Genomic DNA, 23,499 nt, shown 5'->3' with positions numbered 1-23,499 from the left:
AATGGCATACAAATCAATAGCAACAGGTATCAACCATTGACCTGGGAGGGAAACAAGTTGGTTAAACAACTGGCAGAATACTGGGCCCCTACCCGTAGGCACAGTTCTGTGTGATGACCCACCACCCCCCCACCTCCCAACCTGGGCAACCTAAATAAAGTAGATTTACAAGCCCAGTCCATATATTGTTTAGCAGAGTCTCATTTCCTTCTACAAATGTTCTACTACCCCAATATACCTGGTTTAGCCACGTTTGGCGATGGGTCGTCGACAGATCCTTCGTGAGTGAACTTCCTTTAAGGCAGAAGCCACAGGTCGTCGAGATTCCACAATGAAAAGGGTGAACCACGTTGTAGAGACTGCACCTTCGGTCCTAGCGGTGCTCGTTGACCATTGGTGGGGACGTCCTGCAAAGATGAGGTGTGCGCTGCACCTCAGGGATGTTAGTTCGTTGCCACAAAGAGTCAATGAAGAACTTAGGCCCAGCAAGGGCGTCAGGTCGTTAACGTCTGGCATCGGCGATCGGGACTCCACCACGGCTGGCTTTCGGATCTTCGTCGGCGTCTTTGAGGACTTTGAGGCAGCAAACCCACCGGTGGATATTCCTCGGTTTGTCACCGGCCTCGACTTTCTCCAGCGGGAGAAAGTGGTTGACGGTGATGAGCAAGGGAGTCCTTGATGGAGCGCTGCAGCTCCGGTCGACTATGATGGTCGTCGATGGCGAAGGGCATTCATGCAGGCGGGCAGCCAATCAGGCTCACAGTGCATTCAGGCAATTATTCTCCATCCAGATACTCACAACATGGAATGTGGATTAAGACAAGCACCCAGCCATTCAGCACTCCACACTACATTCATACTAGTTTCGGGCAGGGCGGTCTCAGGCATTGTGTCACACACCAGACACTAAACACCCATAACATTGTGTCACACACTCAATTCACCCAGGTCCCACCCACGGGCGAACCCACAACATACAGTCATTGGGAAGGCTCCAGCCAGTCTGGCCTGGACTTCACCACAATACCATATATGGAACTTCCACCCAACAGCCAGTCAGGGGAAGGGACAGAGTCAGGGCTTCCCAGGACTTTGGGAAAACAAGGTAACAGGCAATAGAAAGAGGCCACGGGGGCCATCTTGTCTCCTATCAGGAATCAACTGATTCCAATGGCAGGGCCTGGATATCCCAAAATGTAGGATACTTAGAGCACCTGTCAAATTCAGCATGGAGCTGTCCCCAACCCATACCCTGCTCCGTGGGCCACACACAGGTGCCTGAAAACATACACTAGGAGTTCATGGTAGTACCCCCTCACACATGGGTGCCATAAGGGTATCCCAAGGGTCTGTTCACCACGACGAAAAAGAGGAAGAGCTGCACTGCCAGGGGTCCTGCATGGACTACTGTACAGAACATAACAGAACACACATGATAAAAGGACTACAGGACAAGGACATGGAGGCCCTATTCCGCCAAAGCATTTCCAGCATCACAGTCGCCCACTCCAGACTGAGGTTACGGTGGTCTAATCTTCCACGAGATGGACACACTCATCCAGGCGGTCAACATATCTTCTGGAAAGGCCATCTACATTATCACAACTCTTCCCTGGCCTATGCTCACTGGTGAAATCTAGCCCTTGCAGGCTAATGGACCACCTGAGTAGTTTCAGGTTTTCACCCTTCATCTGCATAAGCCTTTTTAAGGGCTTATGGTCTGTTTGGACCTTGAAGGTAGGGCCGAAAACGCCTAAGGCTCCAAACTATGCTTAAACATTCCTTTTCAGTAGCTGACCTACATTTTCTACCCTACAGTTGGCTACTGATGAATATGATAAGATGTTTTCTCTCTGTCATCTAACTAGGACAAGACAGCTCCAATTCCAGTGTCGTAGGCATCAGTCTGGACGATAAAGGGTTTGCTGTAATCAGGCACACACAACACAGGTGCCCTACTTAGACTTTCCTTCAAGCCAGTAAAGGCCCTCTGACAGTCTTCAGTCCAATAAAATGTTCCTCAGTTGTTTGGGCGAAGTCAGAGCTCTCAGAGGAGCAGCTATGGTTCCATAGTCCGCCATGAAGTTACGGTAATACCCAGTGAGGCCCAAAAAGGCCCTCACCTGGGTTTGAGTAGTGGGAGTCTCTCAGTCATGTACATCCTGCACCTTACTAGGGAGAGGTTGGATTCAACCCCCTCCTACCTCATGACCAAGATATGTGACTTTCCCCTGAGCTATCTGGCACTTGGTGGTCTGGATTGTGAGGTTAGCCCTTTTCACTGATCCTTCTTGAGTGAACTCCCTTTAAGGCAGAAGCCACAGATTGTAGAGAATCCATGAAGAAAAGGGTGAACAATGTTGTAGAGGACGTGCTGCAAAAATGAGGCATGTGGTGCAACTCGGAGACGATAGTTTGCTGCTGCAAAGGGTCAATGAAGAACATATGCCCAGCAAGGGCATCAGGTCATCGGCGTCTGGAGTCAGCGATCGGGACTTTACCATCGCTGGCTTTTGGATCTTCACCAGCATCTTTGAGGACTTCGGGTGGCAGGAAATCCACCGGCGGATTCTCCTTGGTTCGTCTGCGACCTTGACTTTCTCTGTCGGGACAAAGCGGTCGACGGTGATGAACAAAGGAGTCCTTGATTCAAAGTGTTCTTAGGCGAAGGTCGACGACGGCGATGGACTTCAATGTCCGGGTGCTTCACTTCAGATTCCTTGGTGGTCCCCGTCTCCGGTCAGCAGCCTTTCGATGACTGACTTCCAGGGAGCCTCGGTGAAGGTTAGCTGGTGCATGATGTTCCCTTGTAGGTCGGAAAGAGGTCTCCTAGCTAGGTCCTTTCTTGGATCAGTTCTTGGAGACACGACAGCTTTTGGATTGCGGCGAAGGAAAGTAGCAGCAAAGCCTTCTTCCAGCTGGGCTTCAAGGTAAGGATCAAATTTCGACTTCAGCTTATGAACGATTTCCATCAGTAAGAGGTCCCCCGATATACTGTTTGGTCTCTCATTCACTCTGCTGGGTCACACTCAGGCAACCAATCATTCAGAAGGGCATTCATGCAGGCGGGCTGCCAATCAGGCTCACAGTGCATTCAGGGCATTCTTCTCCATCCAGACACTCACAACACGTAATGTAGATTCGGACAAGCACCCAGCCATTCAGCACGCCACACTGCATTAAGACTAGTTTTGGGCAGGGCTGTCTCAGGCATTTTGTCTCACACCAGATACGAGACACCCATATCATGAAATGCGTATTCGTCGCACACTCCACTCACCCACGTCCCACCCCACAGGCGTACCCACAACATACAGTCATTGGCCTGGACCACAATACCATATATGGAACTTCCACCCAACAGCCAGTCAAGGGAAGGGACAGAGTCAGGGTTTCCCAGGACTTTGGGAAAACAAGGTAACAGCAAAATAAAAGCAAAAGGCCACAGGGGCCATCTTATCTCCTATCATGAATCAACTGATCCCTGGGTATCCCAAATTGGAGGATACTCGAGAGCACCTGTCAAATTCAGCATGGAGCTACCACCAGCCCATACCCTGCGCTGTAGGGGCACAAACACAGGTCCCCAAAAACATACAATAGGAGTGCAGGGTTGTACACCCACCCATGGGTGCCATAAGGGTATCCCAAGGGTCTGTTCACCACAACCAAAAAGAGGAAGAGCTGTATTTTCATGAGTCCTGCATGGACTACTGTGCAGAAAATAACACACAATAAAAGTACTAAGAAACAAGGACATGGAGCCACTGTCCCTCCAATGCATTTCTAGCATCACAGTAGTATCGAAAAGAATGCATTTTTTTATGTTAAATGATATTTATACTGTGCACTATCACCACCGGAGTGGTCCCCTGACGCTCTGGCGGATCTGAAAAGCAAGAGGGTAGGGTAAGTTATTAGGACTTGCAGGAAAAGGCTCAGGAGAGCTGTGATGTGCTGTTGGCAGCTTCAGTTCAGTTTATACTGTTCGCGGAGTGTGGGTGTGATTTTTTCAGTCAGTAGCTGTCGTGTTCTGTTGTGCCAGGCTAGGTGTGGTTTGCTTCGTTGTTGTGGTGGTGTGATGAAGTGTGTGCAGTTTGTTGTGCAGTATAGGTATGGTTGTGTTTTAGAATTTGAGAGGTGTGAGCAGAGGGATGAGATTGTTAGTGGGGTTTGGTTAGTGGTGGCCCTCCATCGTACCTCCTACATTATGGCTGTCTGTGAGAAGCATCCCTGCTAGTGTTGCGTATTGTGGTGCTCTAGAGGGGGACAGGAGGGAGCCGCCTGCAGAGCTATCTAGAGGCAGTGCCTCCTCTGCCCCACCCAATGTCCTTGGTGGTATTTTTCTGCACCTGTTTTGCCCTTTGGCTTATGCGGGTGCGCCCCTGCCACCTCTTTCCTCTGCCCCTTCGGGGGTGCGTCGAGTGGGGGACGGTGGGGGTCATTGGGACCTTTATCATGTGCTCTCGCTTTACCTGGTCTCTGTGACCCACTGTCTGTGGTTCCACCTGGGGCGCTCCCATCTTCCTCTTTAGACTCAGTTTGGGCACTCCATGGGGACCTGGGTCTCCCTCCCACTTAGAAAGTCTCTCCAGCTCCCTGCACTTGTTGTGGTATGCTTTAATCCTCCGTCTTGTGAGGGGTGCGTTCATTATGAGGAGTGTGGATGTTGCTTATCCATTTTCGTCTGGTTCTGAATTGAACAGCCATGTTTTTAGGAGGTTTATGAATTTTAGATGAACCTTTGTGTTTCGAAATTCTCTCGGGAGGCAGGTCCAAGTTTTTGTCGCTAGGCAAGAGAATGCTGATCCACCAAGTTTTTTACTTGTGTACTGTTTTGGTTCCAGGCGAATGTCGTTGCTGGATTTGAGTGTTCTGGCTGGCTGGCAAACAGCGATTTTCTTCTGTAGGAATTCTGTGCCGTGGACTACTCTTCGCATTATGCACATTGTTTTGAACGTGATTCGTTTTTGACTGGCAGCCAGTGTAGCATCTTTAGCGCGGGAGTGATGCGGTCTCTGTGACAGTTTAAGGAGAAGCCTGCCGCTGCGTTCCATATACATTTCAGTTTCTTCAGTAGATAGTCAGGCATTCCGAGGTATAAGCTGTTGGTGTAGTCTATCCTGGACATGATTAAGGAAACGATGGCTAGTGTTTGTGCGTAAAGGAGAGAAATGGTAGGATCGTTTTGATGGTGTGTAGATGGAGAGGCATTTCTTGATTATTGTGCTTACTTGAGGTTCAAGTGTTAGCTTGTTGTCCATTAGGATTCCAAGGTTTTGACTATTTTTGATGCTGTGGGCGCTGTTCTTAGTTCTGCTGGCCATGGCATGTATTGGTTGTTTTTCGAGTTTTTGGATATGATCATTATTTCGATTTTGCCCGGGTTGAGTTGGAGGCGGTCTTGAAGAGTTCATGCAGACAGTCTACTTGCATAGTGTTCTCTTGTACATCTTCGATTTTGTATATGAATTGGGTGTCATCTGCGTAGTTGCAGCCAGTTGGGACTGTGTTTTCTGATGAGGTTGATTAGTGAGGTCAAGTAGATGTTTAAGAGGAATGGGGACAGAGTGTTACTCACCGGTGAGATGAGTGCGTGAAACCGGAGAGTAGAACCAAAAACCAGGAAGTTGCTTGAAGAGCTTTGGGTAGAGCCTCCACCCAACCCTCCTCTCTGTGAGGGAATAAGACTTTCTAAACGATATGACCTCTTGCTGTAATTAACCAGGTAAGTGGACTGATCACCCAGAAGGGCGGGGAGAACGCACCGCCACGAACCAGGCTGCAAAGGAAAGAACAACAAGTAAGTAATACGAAGGTAACACTTGTCCCCTGTAAGTCTTACTAATCGATGGAATACCTGAGCTTTTTCCCCCCGTTGTATGGAAGTGTGTCACAAAACCAGGAATCACCTAGGAATATAACAAGACTTGGAACCTAACTGATTTAAGCTATGACACAAATCAGGAGGTGGACAGGATCTTACCAGTGGAGAAGGACTGAAGGATTTGAGGAGTTCAGAACACAACGACAGGGATAAAATAAGAAAAAGGGAAATTTTAGTAGGATACTAATACCCGGGCGGCACGAGGGTCGCACTGGATTCGGGATGGTGCACAGCTGCAGTGCGTCCTTAAGTGCACAGGAAAAACAAAGTTCAATCCAAAAGTTCAGTTCGTAAGGCAGAAAAGTCTTACCACTGGTGACTGAAGAATGACGGTAACAACCAGTCGGGATGGCAGTTCCAAAGTAAGGTAAGTTGAAGGCAGGCAAGGTCTGGCACACTAGCGGACAGCGACTATGGCAAAAGCGGGTAGAAGAGAAGTCCGGGAGAAAACAGGGTTCCGGTACACGTGCAGGCGAAAACAAAGACAAAACCTTTTCTAGCGGAGTCCGTGGAAGCAAAACAGAGGTTCGGTACACAGAAAGACAAGTCAACAAGGGAATTCCAATAGCGGGTCCATTAAACAATCCGAGTCGATTCCGTAAAGAGACAAAGGGTTTGGCACTCGAAGGAGGAACTTCTAAATGCCGGGAGTAGCTGTAAACAGAAGCGGCGTCCTGGCTGCAACCACAGATTACATCAGTGAGGGAGGCGGGGGCAAGCCAACGCGAGGCTCCACAGCCGAACTACCGCACAGGGCTAGGTTTTCTGGGAAGTGTAGTTGCGTTTCGAGTTGCTAACTTCCAAGGCAGCTGCCATTGTGCATAGAATGGAGCAGCATTATGCCGTATCCTTTTGGGGAGCACCACAAACCTCCTGACCTTCCTGGTAGCTGCACTGGGAAACCGAAGTGCTAGGGACGCAGGTGGCCGGGTTTTCCGCACAGGACGAGGTGAACGTCGACCCATAACACAGAGAGGACCCTTGCGGTATCCCACAGGTGGGGTTTCGCAACGCTGATTTGAATGGCTTTATCCAGACTGGTTCTGTTCTTCAGATAGGAATGACTTAATCCAGTTTACTGCCGTGTCGGTGATCCCCGTTTCTTCCAGTCTTCTGATTAGGATGTTGTGGTTGACTGTGTTGAATGCTGCAGAGAAGTCAAGTAATATCAGTGCAGAGTTTGTGTTGGCGTCTGCGTTGGTCTTTAGGTCATCCCAGATCGAGAGAAGTGCCGTCTCGTCCCTCTCATGGGCCTGAAGCCGACTTGTGCCTTGTCTAGCAGCTGGTGTGTCTCACTGTGTTCCAGTGTTAGTTTGCAAAGATAGGTGTCTAGCAGTTTTGCCAGATAGGAAATGTTTTATATCTATCTGTAGTTGGAGAGATCTTCCACATCGCTTGTAGTATCCTTGAGGAGTGGTTTGATGTATGCATATTTGAAGGACTGCGGTACTCTTAACTTTGAGTGATTGGTTGAAGAGGTGTCTGTGGCATTCCAGTGGTGTGCCTTGTGCGAGTATTGATTTATAAATTTCTGGTGGGCAGGGGTCCATTGGTGATCTACTTTATTGCTACGTTTCACCATTTGATGAATCTCTCTTCTGATATTTGTGTGAAGCTTTGCAGGTGGTTCCAGGTTCTATGGGGACTGGTGCACGTGTAGTCGATTGGTCTGCTTTGGATGATCCGATTTATGTTGGTGATTTTATTTTTGAAGTGGTCTGCGAGGCCGTTGGAGTTTTTGTGAGGGTTCTGGTGTGTTGTTGCAACTCGATGGGTTTCTCATCTCATTTATGATGTTGAATAGTTCCTTTTGGGTGTTGGTCACTATTGTGATTTGTTTGTCGTAGTATTTCTATTTGGCTTTGAGAATTTCCTTTTTGCATGCTCCAATTTGTTTTTGATACTTTATTTTGCCTGGTCATAGTTTTTCCTCCATTCTAGTTCAAGTTTATGTTTTTTTCTCCATTGTACTGAGGTGAGGTGTGAACCATCTTGCCATTGCTTTCTTTTGTGACGGAATTACAGGTTTTTCCGGGGAGATGCTCTCTATTGTATTGATGATCCATTTCGGGAATAGGTCTGCTCTTTCCTCTCGGTCGGTTCCATCCAGGCTCGCGGTTGACGGTTTTGAGGATTCCAGTTGAAGTTACTACTTTTGATGGCATTCCAATTTATTTTCCAGATCGTGGGGGGCTCTTGGGGCTGTTTGGTTGCTATGGCTGGTAGTTGGATCACGAATGGTATGATGAGGTGATTGCTCCATAGTATTTGTATTGGTGGCGCAGAAAAGACAAGGTTTTTGTTGGCAACGATTGCATCAAGAGTGTGTCCTGCAGTGTGTGTTGCTCCTTTTACCATCTGGCGTAGTTTCGTTGTCTCTAGTTGTTTTGATTAGGGATTGAGAGAGTTCACACTCTTCTTCAGGTGGTTGTGTTTGATGGCTATGTTCGTGATGGCTTCTATGAAGGTGCCTACAAAGGTTGTGTCATAGGTCGGTGATCTATAGAGGATTATGAATGTGAGGTTAGTTTTTGCATTTGCAGTCAGGAGATCAACAAGGTATTCGCAGTTTCTGAGGTTTAGTAGGTCGTCGGTTTTTATTTTTAGGTGTTCTTTGTAGGCTATTGCAGGTCCTCCTCCTCTATTTCATCTTCGGTTTACCCGTGTGCATTTGAAATTGTCAGGTAGGCAGTTGTGTAGCGTGACTTTTTAGTTGTCTTCTATCTAGGTTTCTTTGATAAATAAGATGTCTATTCTACCGTCATCGATTAGATCGTAGATCTGTGTAGCATGTTTGTGCGTTGATCGGATTGATTAAATTGCAGTGTATTTTCATAACAGTGTTTTGTTACAGGTTTCTTCATACAGTGGTCTTGTTGTCGGTTTTCCTTGCTCTCAGTATGTGATCAATCAATGCTGATAGGTTGCCCTGTGGGAACATTACACAAAATAGTGGTCGGATTGGGCACCAACGGAAGCTCTGCCTTCACAGTACTATTCAGTGGGCGGAGATCCTGTACCATCCTCCAAGGCCCCACCACCTTTGCTTTTTTCACAAGGTACACTGCTGTGTTACACGGGGTGTCTTGCTATATTATGCGCTGTTGCCATAATGCTAACATGGGGTCATATATTCCCTCATCTGCCTCCCTGGACAGTGGGCCCTGTTAGACAAGTGGCAATATGGCCCCTTCCTTGAATCTGATGCAAACTGCCCCATCTCTTTCATGAGACCTACGTCATGGGGCCCACAGGTCCATATCTCTGCTGGTACCTTCTGCAAGTGTGCTGTGTGAGAAACCCGAAGGTGTCTTACCTGCTAGTCCCCAGGGATCTGTCATCCAGGTGGCCAGGAGACAGCTATAGCTATTGGAACCAGTTCCTGGGGGTGGACCAGTGCGGGAGGATCACCTGGATGGGGGGTCTTCGGGGAGTGGAAGTGGGACACCGAAGGGTGAAACGCGATATCCACTTTCCTGCAACATCCTTTCCCCATCCTACCAGGTGGGATACCTAGAAGTTCAACCCTGCCCCCTTTCCCGACACAAACACTTTCTCATGGACAGTTCATTGTGAGACAACAGACTACAACCAGAGCCGTATACCGGAAATGTCTCAAAACACCCTGGTCGGGCAAGGTCAGGCAATTTCTAATAAGACACACCTGACTCCCATCACACTTCCCCTTGTGGGAGAGCATGAAAGCACACTCCGGGTGAGGAAAAGCACACAAGGAAGCAGCAGTTGCAAGATGGCGATTTAACACAAGAAGAAAGGCAGCGAGACTGGAGAGGGTTGCAAGGAGTAAGTGCCCTTAACCTCTAGAAACCGTTACTTTTACGAGCGTTGGAAAATGAGAAGCCCAAGACCGGGAACTGACACTGATCTATCCGACCCTGTGCATCAAAGGTAGCCGGGGCGCTCCCGTGTTGATAACCCAGGCTGGGAGGAATGACTGCCGCCATGGTACTGTCCTTGGCTCCTGTAAGAAAGCCGCGCCAGTTAAAGCAACACAGCCGGTGAGTCAGAGAAGCCAATACCAAATCAGCTTGTGCTTGAACTAAGTTTGCAAGTGGCAACATTGTATGAAGAAATCCACAAAGGACAGTGTTTGAAGCGCAGGTGATGAGAGGCACGAACAAGTGGAAACTAAAGGAGTGAATGTACTTTGAAACAGCCAAATAAGATACCGGGTACACAGTGGTCCGGCACCACGTGGTAGCTCATTCGAAGGTCTCTGTAAGGTATCCAACTGAATGGCAACTGCATTGTTAAAAAAGGAACTTTGTATCGAAGTGGCCCTGCGACGGGTTGAGCTAAACCCGTGCACATTCCAAAGTCTTTGATAAGTATAAAGTGAACTGCAATTGGTCCAAGCCCGGCTGAGGGAGACTAATGAGCCCGGCGGAGGGGGATCCAGGGAGATCTAGGGAGAGACACCCAAATCATATAATTATAAGAATAAAAAGAACTTTGCATTTTTGTTTTGTACATCAGGCCCGCAAGATACTTTGATGGAAAAGAGACTTGAGTACAGAATGCCTTGAGGCTGGAATGGGAATTGTATCCTCGTGTCAAGAAAGCCAGAGTGTGTGCTTGGCTCGAGGGAACCGCTTTGCCCCATGCTGAAAACATGGGGAAGGGAGGCCAACGGCCCAAACATCCTGACTTATCATTTTGTGAACACTTCTTTCTTTTTCATGAACATTCCCCCACAATATTTGTAAATTAGCAGTAAGGATTGGCAATCTTTTTTTAGTATAGGCCCTTTTATTTTGACAAGACTTCACTAGGACTGCATTCTTTATTATTTGATGTTTATAGTTTGCTCCCATCTTAGATTTAGGTTTAGATAGGCGTTGATCGCACCCCTTTGAAAGTTTTATAAACACCCTTGAACTGTGGTCACGTGTGTCTGTCTTACTTCGATACAATGCTTTCCTTGCAGCTGACATCCCCTTAGTATCATTTGGGGAACCTCATTATGTTGTATAAGAAAGTGACATGGTATACATCTCTCAAACACTATCTCTCCTATCTCCTTATCATTGTCAAAAAGTTGTTAGTCAATTCAGTCGAGCGCTGGGTGGGGGGGGGGTCAATGCACAAGACAGTGACCCATTCAATACCTTCCTCATCCACTCTCTGCAAGATCACCATGTCCCTTTGTGTTATTACCACATCTAGCTGTACAGTGATGACAGAGCCTGGCGCTACTTCCTTGTGTGCTGCTGGTCTGAACATAAAACCTGTCTGTAGTCAGAAGGTGTGGTTTCTTATCCTAGGTACCCATCCTAACAGCACTTATACCCCCACATATTCCTCTATGGGGCACAACGGTACCCCTCGCAATGCCCTGTGGTCACAAAGTGCTTGAAGCATTGCACATACTCTGGTGTAGTACACCCCAGGAGTGAAACAAACAAGGCGGTTGTCAGTGAACGAAATGGTCATGTTCAATTTGCTCATAATGTCTCTGCCCAAGATGTTGATTGGTGTCTCTTTGTAATACAATAGGGGTGCAACTATTTCCTGAGTACCAATGGTAAGGGGTAAGTCTTTGGTGAAAGGAATGGTTACAAATGCCCCAGAGAATCCCTGCGTGTCAATTGTTCTGTCCGATCAAAGGAATCTTCCTTCTATAATGCAAGATTTAGTAGCCCCTGTGTCGGACAAAAATTAGAATGTATCGATGCCTATGCTCACTGCCGGGTCTGCAGTTACTGATAGGATTGGGCATGCCAGAACCCTTTGTGGGCTGTCCTATTGGGTGTTTATGTTTTTGACCATTGGTAGGAAAGGGTTGCCTGCTCCCCCGCCCCCCAACACTGCTCACCTCATGTAGTGTGTTACCGTGCTCTTGCGTCTGGAGAGGATTAGGTTGCTGGTATTGTTGTGGTGTAATGCCACTGGGTGGGGCGAGTGGTGGCTGTGAATGTGGAGCCACTTGTGTGGTTTGGACTGGTGTAGCCCGTTGCTGGGGCATCCTCGGATCATTTGGGACAAACAGTGGCTGCTGTGGCATTCTCTGAATGTTATGGGGAAACATGTATTGCATTGGCAGAGCTAGCTGCTGTGTCTGTGAATAGCAAGGCATGTTGTGGTAGAGCGGGATGCCATCTGGGCCACTGTGTACTTGGTTTCTGTTCCTACATTTTCTGTCAAAGTGGCCTATTCCTCCACAAACCCAACATTGTCCCCCACATCACGCCCTTGCCCCTCCATATCCAAGCCCCCTCCCCTCTTTGAAATCCCCTGTGAGGTCTTGAACAAATACCCTGTGCGGTACAAACCCCCTTGTGGCCCAAATCATCCTGGTGGTGCAAATCATCCTTGCAGTGCGCATTTTCATTATGGTGCAATCCCTCCCTGTGATGCGAATTCTCCCTGTGGTGCAAACCCTCCCTGCTGAACTACCCCCCCATTGCGGTACCCATCCTCCCTGCAGGAGGAACCACACTTGTTGCACAAAAGCTTGTAGTACGAATCCCCCCTGTGGCCACTCCCCCACCCCCATGCAGAAAGGTAGTTAGGACAGCCCCTTCCAAACTTATTAAAGCCAAACTTCTTCTGCACCAATTTGTCCTCTGTCTTGTGAGAGTCCTCCAACTTCTTTTTCTCTTTGCCCTGTTTAGCCCTGCAGTGATGTACTATGTGTGCCTGTATCTCTGACTACCCCTTGTTCTCTATCCCCACAATCCTACCCAATGTGGTAGAAAGAGCTATCTGTGTATCCCACGGCTGTTGCGCCTCTAAACGCTACTTCTCCTTAATTTATTTAATGTAGTGTGCAGGGTCATCGTCTGGATCCATTGTGCGAGCCAGAATAGACTGCATGTCAGTCGTGTCTGGGTACAACATCCTCAATGCCTTCCACACATTCGTCCTGCAGTTATTGAATTGTGCGCCATCGTGAACATCACTGTTTAGTGTTATCCCCTCAAACACCATTTTTCTCCATAAGTCGTTGGCCTGTTCCCCTAGTAAGGTGGCAAGCAAACTCTTCATGTCGCCCACAGTCAAAGTTATCCCTGGCGTCACTTTTCCTAGAGCATAAATCCATTTCCCTGCACCTGTGGTGAGGTATGGCAAACTAATAATTAAATTCTCTTTATCCATATTCGGTCAAGGTACATACTGCATACGCCCTTGACCCTTCTGTAATAAGGGGAGCTATGTCCCCGGATGCTTATTCTCTCCCTTCTTTTATACACTTAAGCCATCATTACACCTGCATGGGTGTGTTGTTTCCAAGGCCTTTGAGCCCACGGTCGGTCATCCCTCTCTTCTCTCTCCCCTCGTGTTCCCATAATTTACCCTTTTCCTCCTCCTGCCATACAGTGCCACCCCTCCTCCTGCTCCCTTGCTGCTCACACAAGCTCCTCCTCCACTTATTTCAACACCTCATTGATCTGTCTCCACACGCTTTTCCCAATCTCTGTAACCAATGTACTACCAGCAGTATATATATCGCGCCTTTAAACACTTTTGCATAGGCGCGTTATGAATGCCATAGCATATCGACATACTTCTGCTATGTGTTGTAGTTCTTTTTACTTCATCTCTTTGCCTGTGAGGGACATATCAGGGATTGGTGTAACCCACGGCAGACCCAGTCAGGGGCAGGGCCGACAGTACTGTTGCATCCGCTGTATGTGCTGCAGTGGCGGTGTCGCCCAGGTCAGGGGGGGGATTTATGTTCTCCTTTGCATTTCCCCCCTTAGCACTGGCGGCTCCCTTCGCCTTCTCATAATTTCCACAACTCCAAAATGTGTTGCTGTACTTCAACTTGTTCCCCTTATGTTTCGATGTATCCGCAGAAGTCCCACACATGCTGACCCTCCCCGTGCCATGATGTGAAAAGCTGTCCTCCTGTTTCTCGTACCCACTAAAAAAAATGATATTTCAATATTTTGTCCCGGTGCTGTGAGAGTGCCTCGCACATGTGCTCCAATTGAGTCACCATAGTGCTAAGGTATGTGCACCCATATCCCTTTTGGACGCTGTGCCGGCAGTGCCCGATACCTCTTCCCTCTGTGTGTCCCCTTTCTCAATATCAAAGACAAAAAATTCAAATATACATTTTAAACCCCAAAAATCTATTTGAAAGCCCAATTTTACATGGCTGTTTTTCTTGCGATCCCCCTCCCCAAACTTCTTCAACACACACCACACCCCTCACTTTTTTCAACTCCACACAAAATAGACCAAGAAATACACCTAATCCAACCAAAATCAAATACCTCACTCAATATTACCATCAAAACAACCAAAATAACTCTCCTCTTATCACTACAAATTGTAAAATCACACCCCTATCCACAATGATACATCTCCAAATTATACATTTCTAAATACCACAATTTCTACTTATCCTTTACAAATTAAAAAATTCCTTCTGTGCAGCGTAGTAACTAGGTCACAAATACTCCACACCAATCTGCATGCAATACTACATGACATGGCCTTTCCCCTACTACGGGGAGGACCCTGCACTAGTTGCACTAAATAATAAAAGAAAGAAGGAAAAAAAAAATCAACAAGTAAAAATACCATGCTGTGCGTTTGTGCTTTCATGTGAGGTGCACTCCTGTGTTTGCCAGTCCTCCAACTCCCTCAATTCTGGACCTCTCCCAAAAGCCTGCACTGCCCGGGACAAGCAGCCATGCCCAAGGGATCAGGCGGAGACTTTTCGGGAACTCGGCATCTGTGATACCTCCTTGTTTGTGCGCACTGAAACTATATATGCTTGCTCTGCCTTCCCCTGGGGTGCCGTGGAGAGCCCCCAGCCCATTAGCTCCTGGTAACTCGCTGCGGGGAAGGGAGGGAATCTCAGGACAGGTCCAAAAAGTAGAAAAAGAAATGCACAGAACTCAAAAAAGGAGTGCACCACTTGCAGGAAAAAACATAAAATGTTCATATATCACGGCTGGGAAGATTAACGGAACATAGCCAACTTCACTTGCCCACCGCGGGCTGGTCATTTTATAACCACAAACTAGCATATGCAAAAAATATTTAACAAAAATATCCTAACATTATCATTGGCTGGTCATCACCAGTACCCTGAACAACCCTATATATTGCTCAAAAACTACTGGCAGTTATCTTTTCATTACAAAAAAAGACCACCACCAACTGTGAGGAACCCAAGGACGTCCTCACTTCTTTCTCTCCCTCATCCTCTGCTCAGGTGGCCATGGAAGGGCCATCGCTCGTGGATCCAACCACTGGTGGTGGAGATGCGAGAGAGGATTACCAGGGTACAGGAGACTTGGGGAGTGGTGGTGGGGGGGGGTGTCCTAAGGCGAGACACAGTATCCCCCATTTCCATTCCATGATGAACCCTCCATTCCATCTGCCTTTATGGGATATTGCTACCCTTTTTACCTCTGCCCGAACTAATACTAGAGGGTATCATAAATACAGGAATACTAGGAAGAGGGTGAAGAAGAGAAGGTCCGCAGGTGAGACATGGTATCCCCCTTTTTCTTATGAAAACCAAACTCCCCCTCCCCTTATAGGCTGTTGAAAACCATCTCCCCCGATATCCCACTCATGCACGTTCTAAATACTCAGAAGGCTTATTAAATATTGTGTTTTGTAATGTATTACACAACCCTTTCTCCCTCCCCTCGCACTGTGGGTGCTTTGAAACGGTATTTACTTGCTGTAAAAAGCAAACAAATAAATAAATTCCATCCATTATAGTACTTGGACGAGAAAGAGGCCTGCAGACGGTTACAAGGTTCAGGCATGTCCCGAGTGCGCCACTAATTATGGCCAGGCAATTGAAACTGTGGACTCACACCTGCAACCTATCAAGTGGTTGCAGTTGTATAAAAAGGTGGGGTGACCAGCAAAGAAGCGACCAGCAGGAGAGAAGCCGGGCTGGTCGTTGGGACCAGTAGGAGGCAGCCAAGGTGGGTCCTGCAGGAGGGCCAGGACGCCAGCAAGCGACCCCAAGAAGCTTTGGAGACAAGGTCCTGGCAGGCCGCGAGAGGGCCACAGAAGTGGGAGCCTCATTGGTCAGATGAGAGCCGGTAGAGCTGCGGACACAGAAGAGATCTGCAAGCTGCGGGTCACTGGCAACGACCGCAGGTAGAAAGCAGAGCTTCCGGCAACACACAGCGAGAAGGAGAAGTGCGAGCAGGGCTCGCAGTCAGAGGAAAAAGTGTTAGAGCAGAAAAAGAGCGAACAGCCGCCCAGGCAGACACCAGGGACCGCTCCTGGGGGATGTTGGGAAGCCAAAATAGATGCAGAATGAATGAAAAAGTATGTACACGATGCAAAGCTATGAACAGATGATACTTTTTTGTGAAATGCATGTACCGTATATGGAAAGCAAAGCACGAACGGTACGAAATAGTGTAAAGCAAGTATGGAATACTGCTGAAATGTATGAAAGCAATGTGGTGAAGGAACAAGGGCACAACAAAGTAAACTCTCCCAGCCTATTTAAACCCTTCTCTTTTTTTTTGTGAAACTTTTTTATTTAATATTTGCAATGCATGTAATTGACAGTTTACATGGCCCATCCTCCTGACACAGAGGCCGGGTAAAGTATCCACAAGCCATACCCATCCCCCCCAGTCCCAACCCTCCCCTCTTACACATTCCACAGTAGTACTAAAACTACGGCCACCTCCCACCCAAATCCAACATAGTAACTGTATTTATAACAGTGAAAATAATACACACACATTGTAATATTGCTTGGCTGTCCATTCTCAGTTAGGGGCCGTCCAGTAGAGCTCATGTTTTCATTTCCCGGTTATCTGTATATTGTGGTGGGCGATGTTTTGTGGAGCAGGACTGAGTTCGGCTGTGTTTTCATCCCTACTAATAGTTCAACTGTGAGATGTGTGTGATAAAGGAAGCCCTGTTCGGCATTCCAGTTTATTTGATGTATATGTCCAACATATCTTTAAAGTGGTCTGCTTGTGCAGGCCTGTCTCGCCGCCTCATAACGGAGCATTCAAGTAAGCAAATCTTGAAAATCATTGTTAGGCATGCGTGTTTGGTAGGGACTTTAACCACAAGAGTGTGCGTGCTGCGAAGAGGATTGTGTGTGCCAGTTATCTTTTAATTGGTTCTGTGTGCCCGTCTGCTTCATCTGCACCCAACAACATTGGTCTGGGGGCCAAGTCAATTTTTATGTTGGGGACATGAGAGATCATTTTGCAGACTCTTTTCCAGTATGCCTGTATCATATGGGCATGACCACATGATATGGCCCATCATGCCGGTCTCGTTGCACTGCTGCCACCACACGTGTGACCGAGCAAGGCCCATACGGTAGAGTTTACAGGGCGTGTAATACAGCCTTGTGATCATCTTATACTGTACTTCTCTGTTGCAGATGTTGTGCAACGTTGATGTTATGGTTTTGAAATAGTCGTATATGTCGCCCACGTCTATCGGAACGCTTAAGTCGTTGGACCATTGTGCTGCGAGAATTATGTTGCGTTTGATGTTGTTTGTGGTGGATATGGTACAAAATGAGTGTATTTGTGGGAACTGAGTCAGATTTTCTTCCATTTCCAGTTCGCCCACTGAGGGGGTATCCTGCAGTGTGTGGCTGGTTGTGTTGGACCTAATCACTTCTCGTATGGTATGGTAATGTATCCACTCCGTGTGTCAAAGCCGGAGTACTTTGCTAATTTACCATCGGTGTATCCCCGTCATACAGGTCTATCACTCTAATCTCAGGTCAATAGGAGTCTTGGGATTTGTGTAGAGTGTGGTCTAGGCCTATCGAGAGGATTGCTTGTATGCTGATCCAGGCTCAGGATGCCCAGACATCAGAGCCCAGCAGTCGTCTCATCCCATGCCATTGGGTCAGCGTTGTACCCATCAGTGGGTGTGACCTGATGAGTTTAGGTAGTTTATTTGACGGGATGGCAAGGGTTTCTGCCGGGGTATATGGCGCAATTAGGGAGAGTTCAATCGACCTCCAACTAGATGTATCGGACGGACCCAAACCTTTTTGCCACGTCAAATAAATTTGGCCAATTGTGTGTCCGGATCCGTGTACATTTGTTCCGATGGGGCCCATGGTAGCATCATTGCTAGGTATATGAGTTTTGGGAGAGGGTTAATCTTAAAAGGCGTTGATACGGCCTGCTAAGGAAAGTGGCAGTGTGTTCCATTTTAGAAGATCTGATTTGATCTTGGTCAGAGTGGGTGAATAGTTTAGGTCTGCAATTTCTTGGATGGATGGAGCAATATGGACCCCTAGATATTTGATGGAATGTAACTTAAGGTAGAAAGGAGCTAGCCTGCCTGGGTCGCACGGTATGTCGGGTGTAAGGGGTAGGACCTCCGATTTTGCCCAATTTACCTTGTAGCCCGTCATGGGCCTATATTTCTGAAGCAGTTGATGTAGGCATGGGAGTGAGACTGTGGGGTTGCTTACATAGACTGCAAGGCCATAGCATACAGGGATATACAGTGTTCTTCAGACCCTCTTATCACACCGTTCCATTGTGGGTCAGTGCGAAGATTCTCCGCTAGCAGCTCAATGGACAGTGCATATAAAAAGGGGGGGATGGGGCATCCTTGCATGGTGCCTGAATATAGGTTGAACGTGCTCGAGGCGGTTCAGTTTGTGGTTACTGAGGCTTGGGGGTTCATATATAGTAAACATATGACCCCCGGAAGTGTTGGTGGGAAATCGTAAGTTGTGAGTGCCCTAACCATAAAGTACCACTGGACTTTGTCAAATACTTTTTCAGCATTAACCGGAAGTATAATTTTGGCTGGATCATCCAGTCCGGCGGAAAAAAGTACCTGTAACAGTCGTATAACATTATCCACTGAGTGGCCACCCATGATAAAGCCAGTCAGATCTTTATGGATAAGTTGTGGGGGCGGGGGGGTGATTTCGACTCTGCGTGCTAGGCATTTTAGCCAATATCTTGGCGTCAGCGTCAATAAGCAAGATCGGATGGTACGATCCGCAATCTTCTGGGTCATGACCCTGTTTGTGGAAGACAATTATACTGGCTGCCATCATCGACCTCGGTAGATGACCCAGGGTCAGTGCCTCCGCGAATATTGTTTTGAGTAATGGGGCTACGCAGTGTGCCATTGCTTTATATAAATCTATAGGTATGTCATCTGGTCCGGACGCCTTTCCAGCTGTTAATGAGAATATGGCTTGGGTAATTTCATCTGCTGTGATCGGTGTCCCGAGTTCAGATTTTTGTGAGTTGATGATCGTCTTTATTTGGAGAGTGGCGAGGAACATATCTATATATTCAGGGGTAATTGGACAAGGATTGGCATATAGTTTGCCATACTATTCTGCGAAGCATCTGTTTAATGTCCTTTTCGTTGCTTAACAAATCTCCGGTGCTATCCCGGATGGCGGCTATATTTGTAGGGAAGTTTGTCTGGTGCGGAGAGCGAGTGCCATCAGATGGAGGGGTCTGTTGGCATCTTGGTAGTAGGCATGCGACCAGCTAGTGAACGATTTTTGCACCCGCGTTAAGTCGCACGCATAAGTTGGGATTCTGCAAGTGTAATGTCGGCAACTATATGATTTTCCTCGATCCCTCCTACTCTTTAGTTTGTGGGCCCACCGCTAGATGCACTGCCCTCTAAGAAAGGCTGCTTTATATGCGTCCCAGCAGGTGACGGGGGAGTAGTCAGGGGTCAGATTAGTTTGCCAGAACAGGTTTGCATCTTCCCCGAGATGTTCAAGAAAATCTGGATATGACAGCTCTCTTAAATTTAAACACCAGGGTGGTCTGTCGGCTGGGGCTTCTGGGAGTTCAATATGAAGGAGTACTGGTGCGTGGTCCGATACCATCATGGGGAGTATTGTACATTGTTTCATCTGTGATAGGGCTTTCGTTGGGACTATCCAGTTGTCTAGTCTGGAGCATGATTTATGGCAGTTCGAGTAGAATGTACAATCGTGGTGTTGTGGGTGAAGGATTTGCCATATATCGGTTAGTCATAAATCAGCCATGAGGGTTAATGGGGTTCTACGGTTTCATGGGGTCGGGGCTTGCGATAGGGGTCTGCCCTGACGGTCCAGTGTCTCATCCAAAATGGAGTTCCAGTCCCCACCAATAAGTGTGAGATTCCCCAAGTATTGTGCACATTTTGTGGAAAACGCGGGTGTGTCACTGGTTGGGGCATACATGTTCATGAAAGTTAGGGGATGTTGATGCATCAGGCCCTGAATTAGAGCGTATCTTCCGTCTTTGTGTGAAATGCGTGAAACGAGACACATTTGTGGATTAGGATTGAGACACCTCTTTTACCCATGTGAGGCGAGTCGGCTGTTGTCCCGACCCATTCTCGGTTTAGTTTCCCCGATTCATGCGCATCAAGGTGGGTTTCCTGGAGGAAAGCGATATCACTCTGTGTGTCTCAAAGGTAGTTGAGAACTCGCCGTCTTTTGATTGGGTGACCCAATACTTGTACTTTAAGGTGTCACTAGGCGCAGATCAGCCATTCCTTTGGGGCCAGAGTCATTTAGCAAGTGCGGTTAGGTGAAGATGGGCATAGCTATACCTGAGAAAGCCATGTTGGTCAGCCAATGTGTGTGTGTGTGTGTGTGTGTGTGTGTGTGTGTGTGTGTGTGTGATTAAGAACTTTAACAAAACAAACATGACCTCAAGCCTGTACGTCGTAACTTTAAACATTAGGATAAACCAATAGTATCCCAATACTGCATCTTGAAAGCTCATGCCATGGGAGGGATGGGAGAGATAATATGAATCTCGTCCACCCCTCTGGCATGCTGGTGTAATTCGTCATGGGCAACCAGTAATACCAGGTGCCCCTTGGGGAGGCAGGAGAGGGTGCTCATACATATTTTGTTGTCCTCCGCATGGGTTCTCTCTTTCTGGGTAAGTAGACATCTTATCATTGGTTGTATAGTCTTACTCCGAGTGGTCAATCACATGCACAGGGAATAGCTGTAATAGATTTTGTGTGACGTTATTGGTGGATCCTGTTTCAAAGTGTCCTTCTCCCATCAAGTTGGTGGTTGAGAGTCCTTGTGGTCGGGACCATTTGGTCGTATGCTGGGGCATTGATGCTTGCCCCGCTGTCATTGTTGTTGTTGGAGGTGCCATCTGCTTGGTGGGTTGCTCCCTCGTCCTCGGTTTCGGCAGGAAGTCTGTAGAGACGAGATCTTGTTGCCGTAATAGGCACCAGGCGTTCACTGGTTCATCAAAAGAGTGCAATTCTTTTGTCCAGTTGGATACACCAGACCGCAGGAAGTTTTAGATAAAACATGTGGTTTGTGCCTTGAAGTGCCGTAAATAGTGGGGCAAATATTTTCCTTCGTCGAGATACTTCAACAATTATTCTGCCGAAAATGCAGACTTCTGTCCCTTCCGCACGAATTGTGCCTGCGGTTCTATAGGCACGTAGTATGGCTACCGGGTCTTGGGACGGGGCCCTGTGAATTCTTTCAATTACATGTGATCTTGGGTCTTGAATGTGAAGGTAGTCCTGAAATAGGCGATATACATATGCCTTTAAGGTCTGAACCCGCCACCTGTTGAGGAGCCCGACGAGACGAAGGTTGTTGCCCTGCAAGCAATTTTCCTGGCCTTCAACTTTCACCCGAGGCGCTGTACTTTTTTTATGAGGCCATCAAGATCAATGGCAGCCATTGCGCGGTTATCCTCGAGTGCACTTATCCATTGTTCATTGTCGGTTGTGCGTTCAGCTTGGGCGTTCAGGTGGGTCTGCAGGTCTTGGATGTCGTGCTTGATCTCCAGCACTATAAGGGTTGCCTCTTGGCTGCTATGGCCATTGGCCCTCATTTCCATGAGGAGTGTTTGTAGCTGATTTTGTACATCCATCTTGATGTGTTGAGGTGTAGACCGGCGTACAGGCGGTTCTGTTGGGTTTGGAGCACTGTCTCTGCTGGTGTTGTTAACAGATATATTTTTTGCCATACCCCGGTGGCGGGACAGCAATCAGGTGGTGGGGTCTGCAGCGCCCCAGTGGTCGGTTGCAGTTCCAGAATTCTATCTGTTATTGATAGAGGGGGCTGGATCTCCTCAGCCCCTCACCCCAGTCTCGAGGCATGCCAGAAGCCTCCCAAGCCGATGCCTGTGGGATTGGTGCATGCAGTGATGGAGATAATGTTCAGATGGTTGTAGCCGTCTCATAGATGTGGTTTGGCGTGTCCTGCCGTCCGTGCAGGCTGATTGGCTGTGGTCGGGAATTGATTCAATAGAGTTACAGGTAAGCTGGGGTGCTTAGTTGCACCTGGGACGTAGCCCTTCAGTGTAGACCGATTAGCCAGAGAGGGCGCATCATTTATGTATTTATTTATTGGGAGCACATTGCCACATTGAGTGGGTCCTTGAGGTCCTGCAATAATCGTGGGTGGGGCGGTTTGCCGGTTCTCCTTGATCGTAGTGGGGGGGTGGGAGGGGTAGGGTCCCATCTGCCAGTTATTGTGTTGCAGGATGAAAGACGGCCTGAATGTTGACTAGTATGGTAGTCAAGTGAATGTAAATACTCAGGCACAGAAGGCAGAAGGGGCACTTGTGGGCTTTACAGGCAACTTTGCACCATCATGACCATTGACATGCTATTTACATGCCTGCCACGCGCACCTCGCCTTTCCCAGTTGTCAGGTTAATGGCCTGAAACTCCCATGATTCTGGCCCTGCTATTGAAGTTCCAAAGGAGATCTTGTGTTGGGAAGGCAATTTATCTGGGCCGGACTACCACTGTTTGTATGTTCCAGTGATTGACAGATGTGCCCAGCTCCTGCCTGGCCCTTCCCAATGGCCTCCGTTAATATAACGGCCTGGCATCGTGTAGGTAGATCGGCTGACCCTGCGGGGGGGGGGCGACCTACCACCACTGCTTTTTCCAGAGTGTGTGCCTTAGCCTCAGTGATGTTGGAATGGCAATTAATTCTAGTAAGCGGTGCGCTGAAGGGAGCCTGCCACGCTCCGTTTCACTGCGTGGTATAGTGATCGCTGGGCTGATCGAGAGTGCCGTTTGGTGGGGGGGGGGCTTGGGGAGGAGAGGGGTATGCTTTTGTTCCACCCCGCGGTCTCTAGCAAGTGTCGGGAGCTAGTCCCCCAGTGTTCCAGCACGCTGTCAAAGGAGCCGGTGATTCTGCTTCAGTTTGTGGGTCGCCTGTTACGCTCACCTGGTATCCACGGGAATGCCCTTATGCCCTTGTTGCCGGATTCACCCTGGACCCTTCCCAATTCCGGATGGTGCCTTCTATGGAGGTTGGGCCTGAAAACACAGGAGGACTGGACTTCGGAACAGATTTTGTTTCCTCCCACCAGCCCCCCGGACTCGATCTGATGGCCCACTCCTCACCTTGTTGTGATGTCTGTCATGCTCTCCATCCTGCCTTCTGTGCAGGGGCGCGCATTTTTCTGTGGGTTAGAGCGACCGAGTAAACTTCACCGGTGCTAACCCATTCAAGTGTCTTTAAGGAGGTAAGTCTGGTTATAGCAGTCTTAAAATGTCCTTGCTTTCCTTTCTTGCTATTAATGTCTTTTCTTTATTTATTTCCCCAGGTGCACGGAGGTTCGGTGGATGCGTTGCTTGGATCAGGCTCCTGTCAGGATGATGAACGCAGGAGCATATGATGGATGGTAGGT

At 48.0% G+C, this 23,499-nt stretch overlaps 1 protein-coding gene across 3 annotated transcripts in view; it reads right to left on the bottom strand.

Annotated features, from left to right (window-relative positions):
• Positions 1-23,499, bottom strand: part of HSPBAP1 (HSPB1 associated protein 1) — a 1,532,307-nt gene that overhangs the window by 1,420,611 nt on the left and 88,197 nt on the right. The gene's annotated exons all lie outside the window — the stretch shown is intronic.

The sequence above is a fragment of the Ambystoma mexicanum genome, chromosome 9 (genome assembly GCF_040938575.1).
Source record: "Ambystoma mexicanum isolate Mex_15411 chromosome 9, UKY_AmexF1_1, whole genome shotgun sequence".
Lineage (NCBI taxonomy): Eukaryota > Metazoa > Chordata > Amphibia > Caudata > Ambystomatidae > Ambystoma > Ambystoma mexicanum.
Note: the sequence above shows the minus strand (reverse complement) of the source record. Positions and strands in the feature narration are given on the sequence as shown.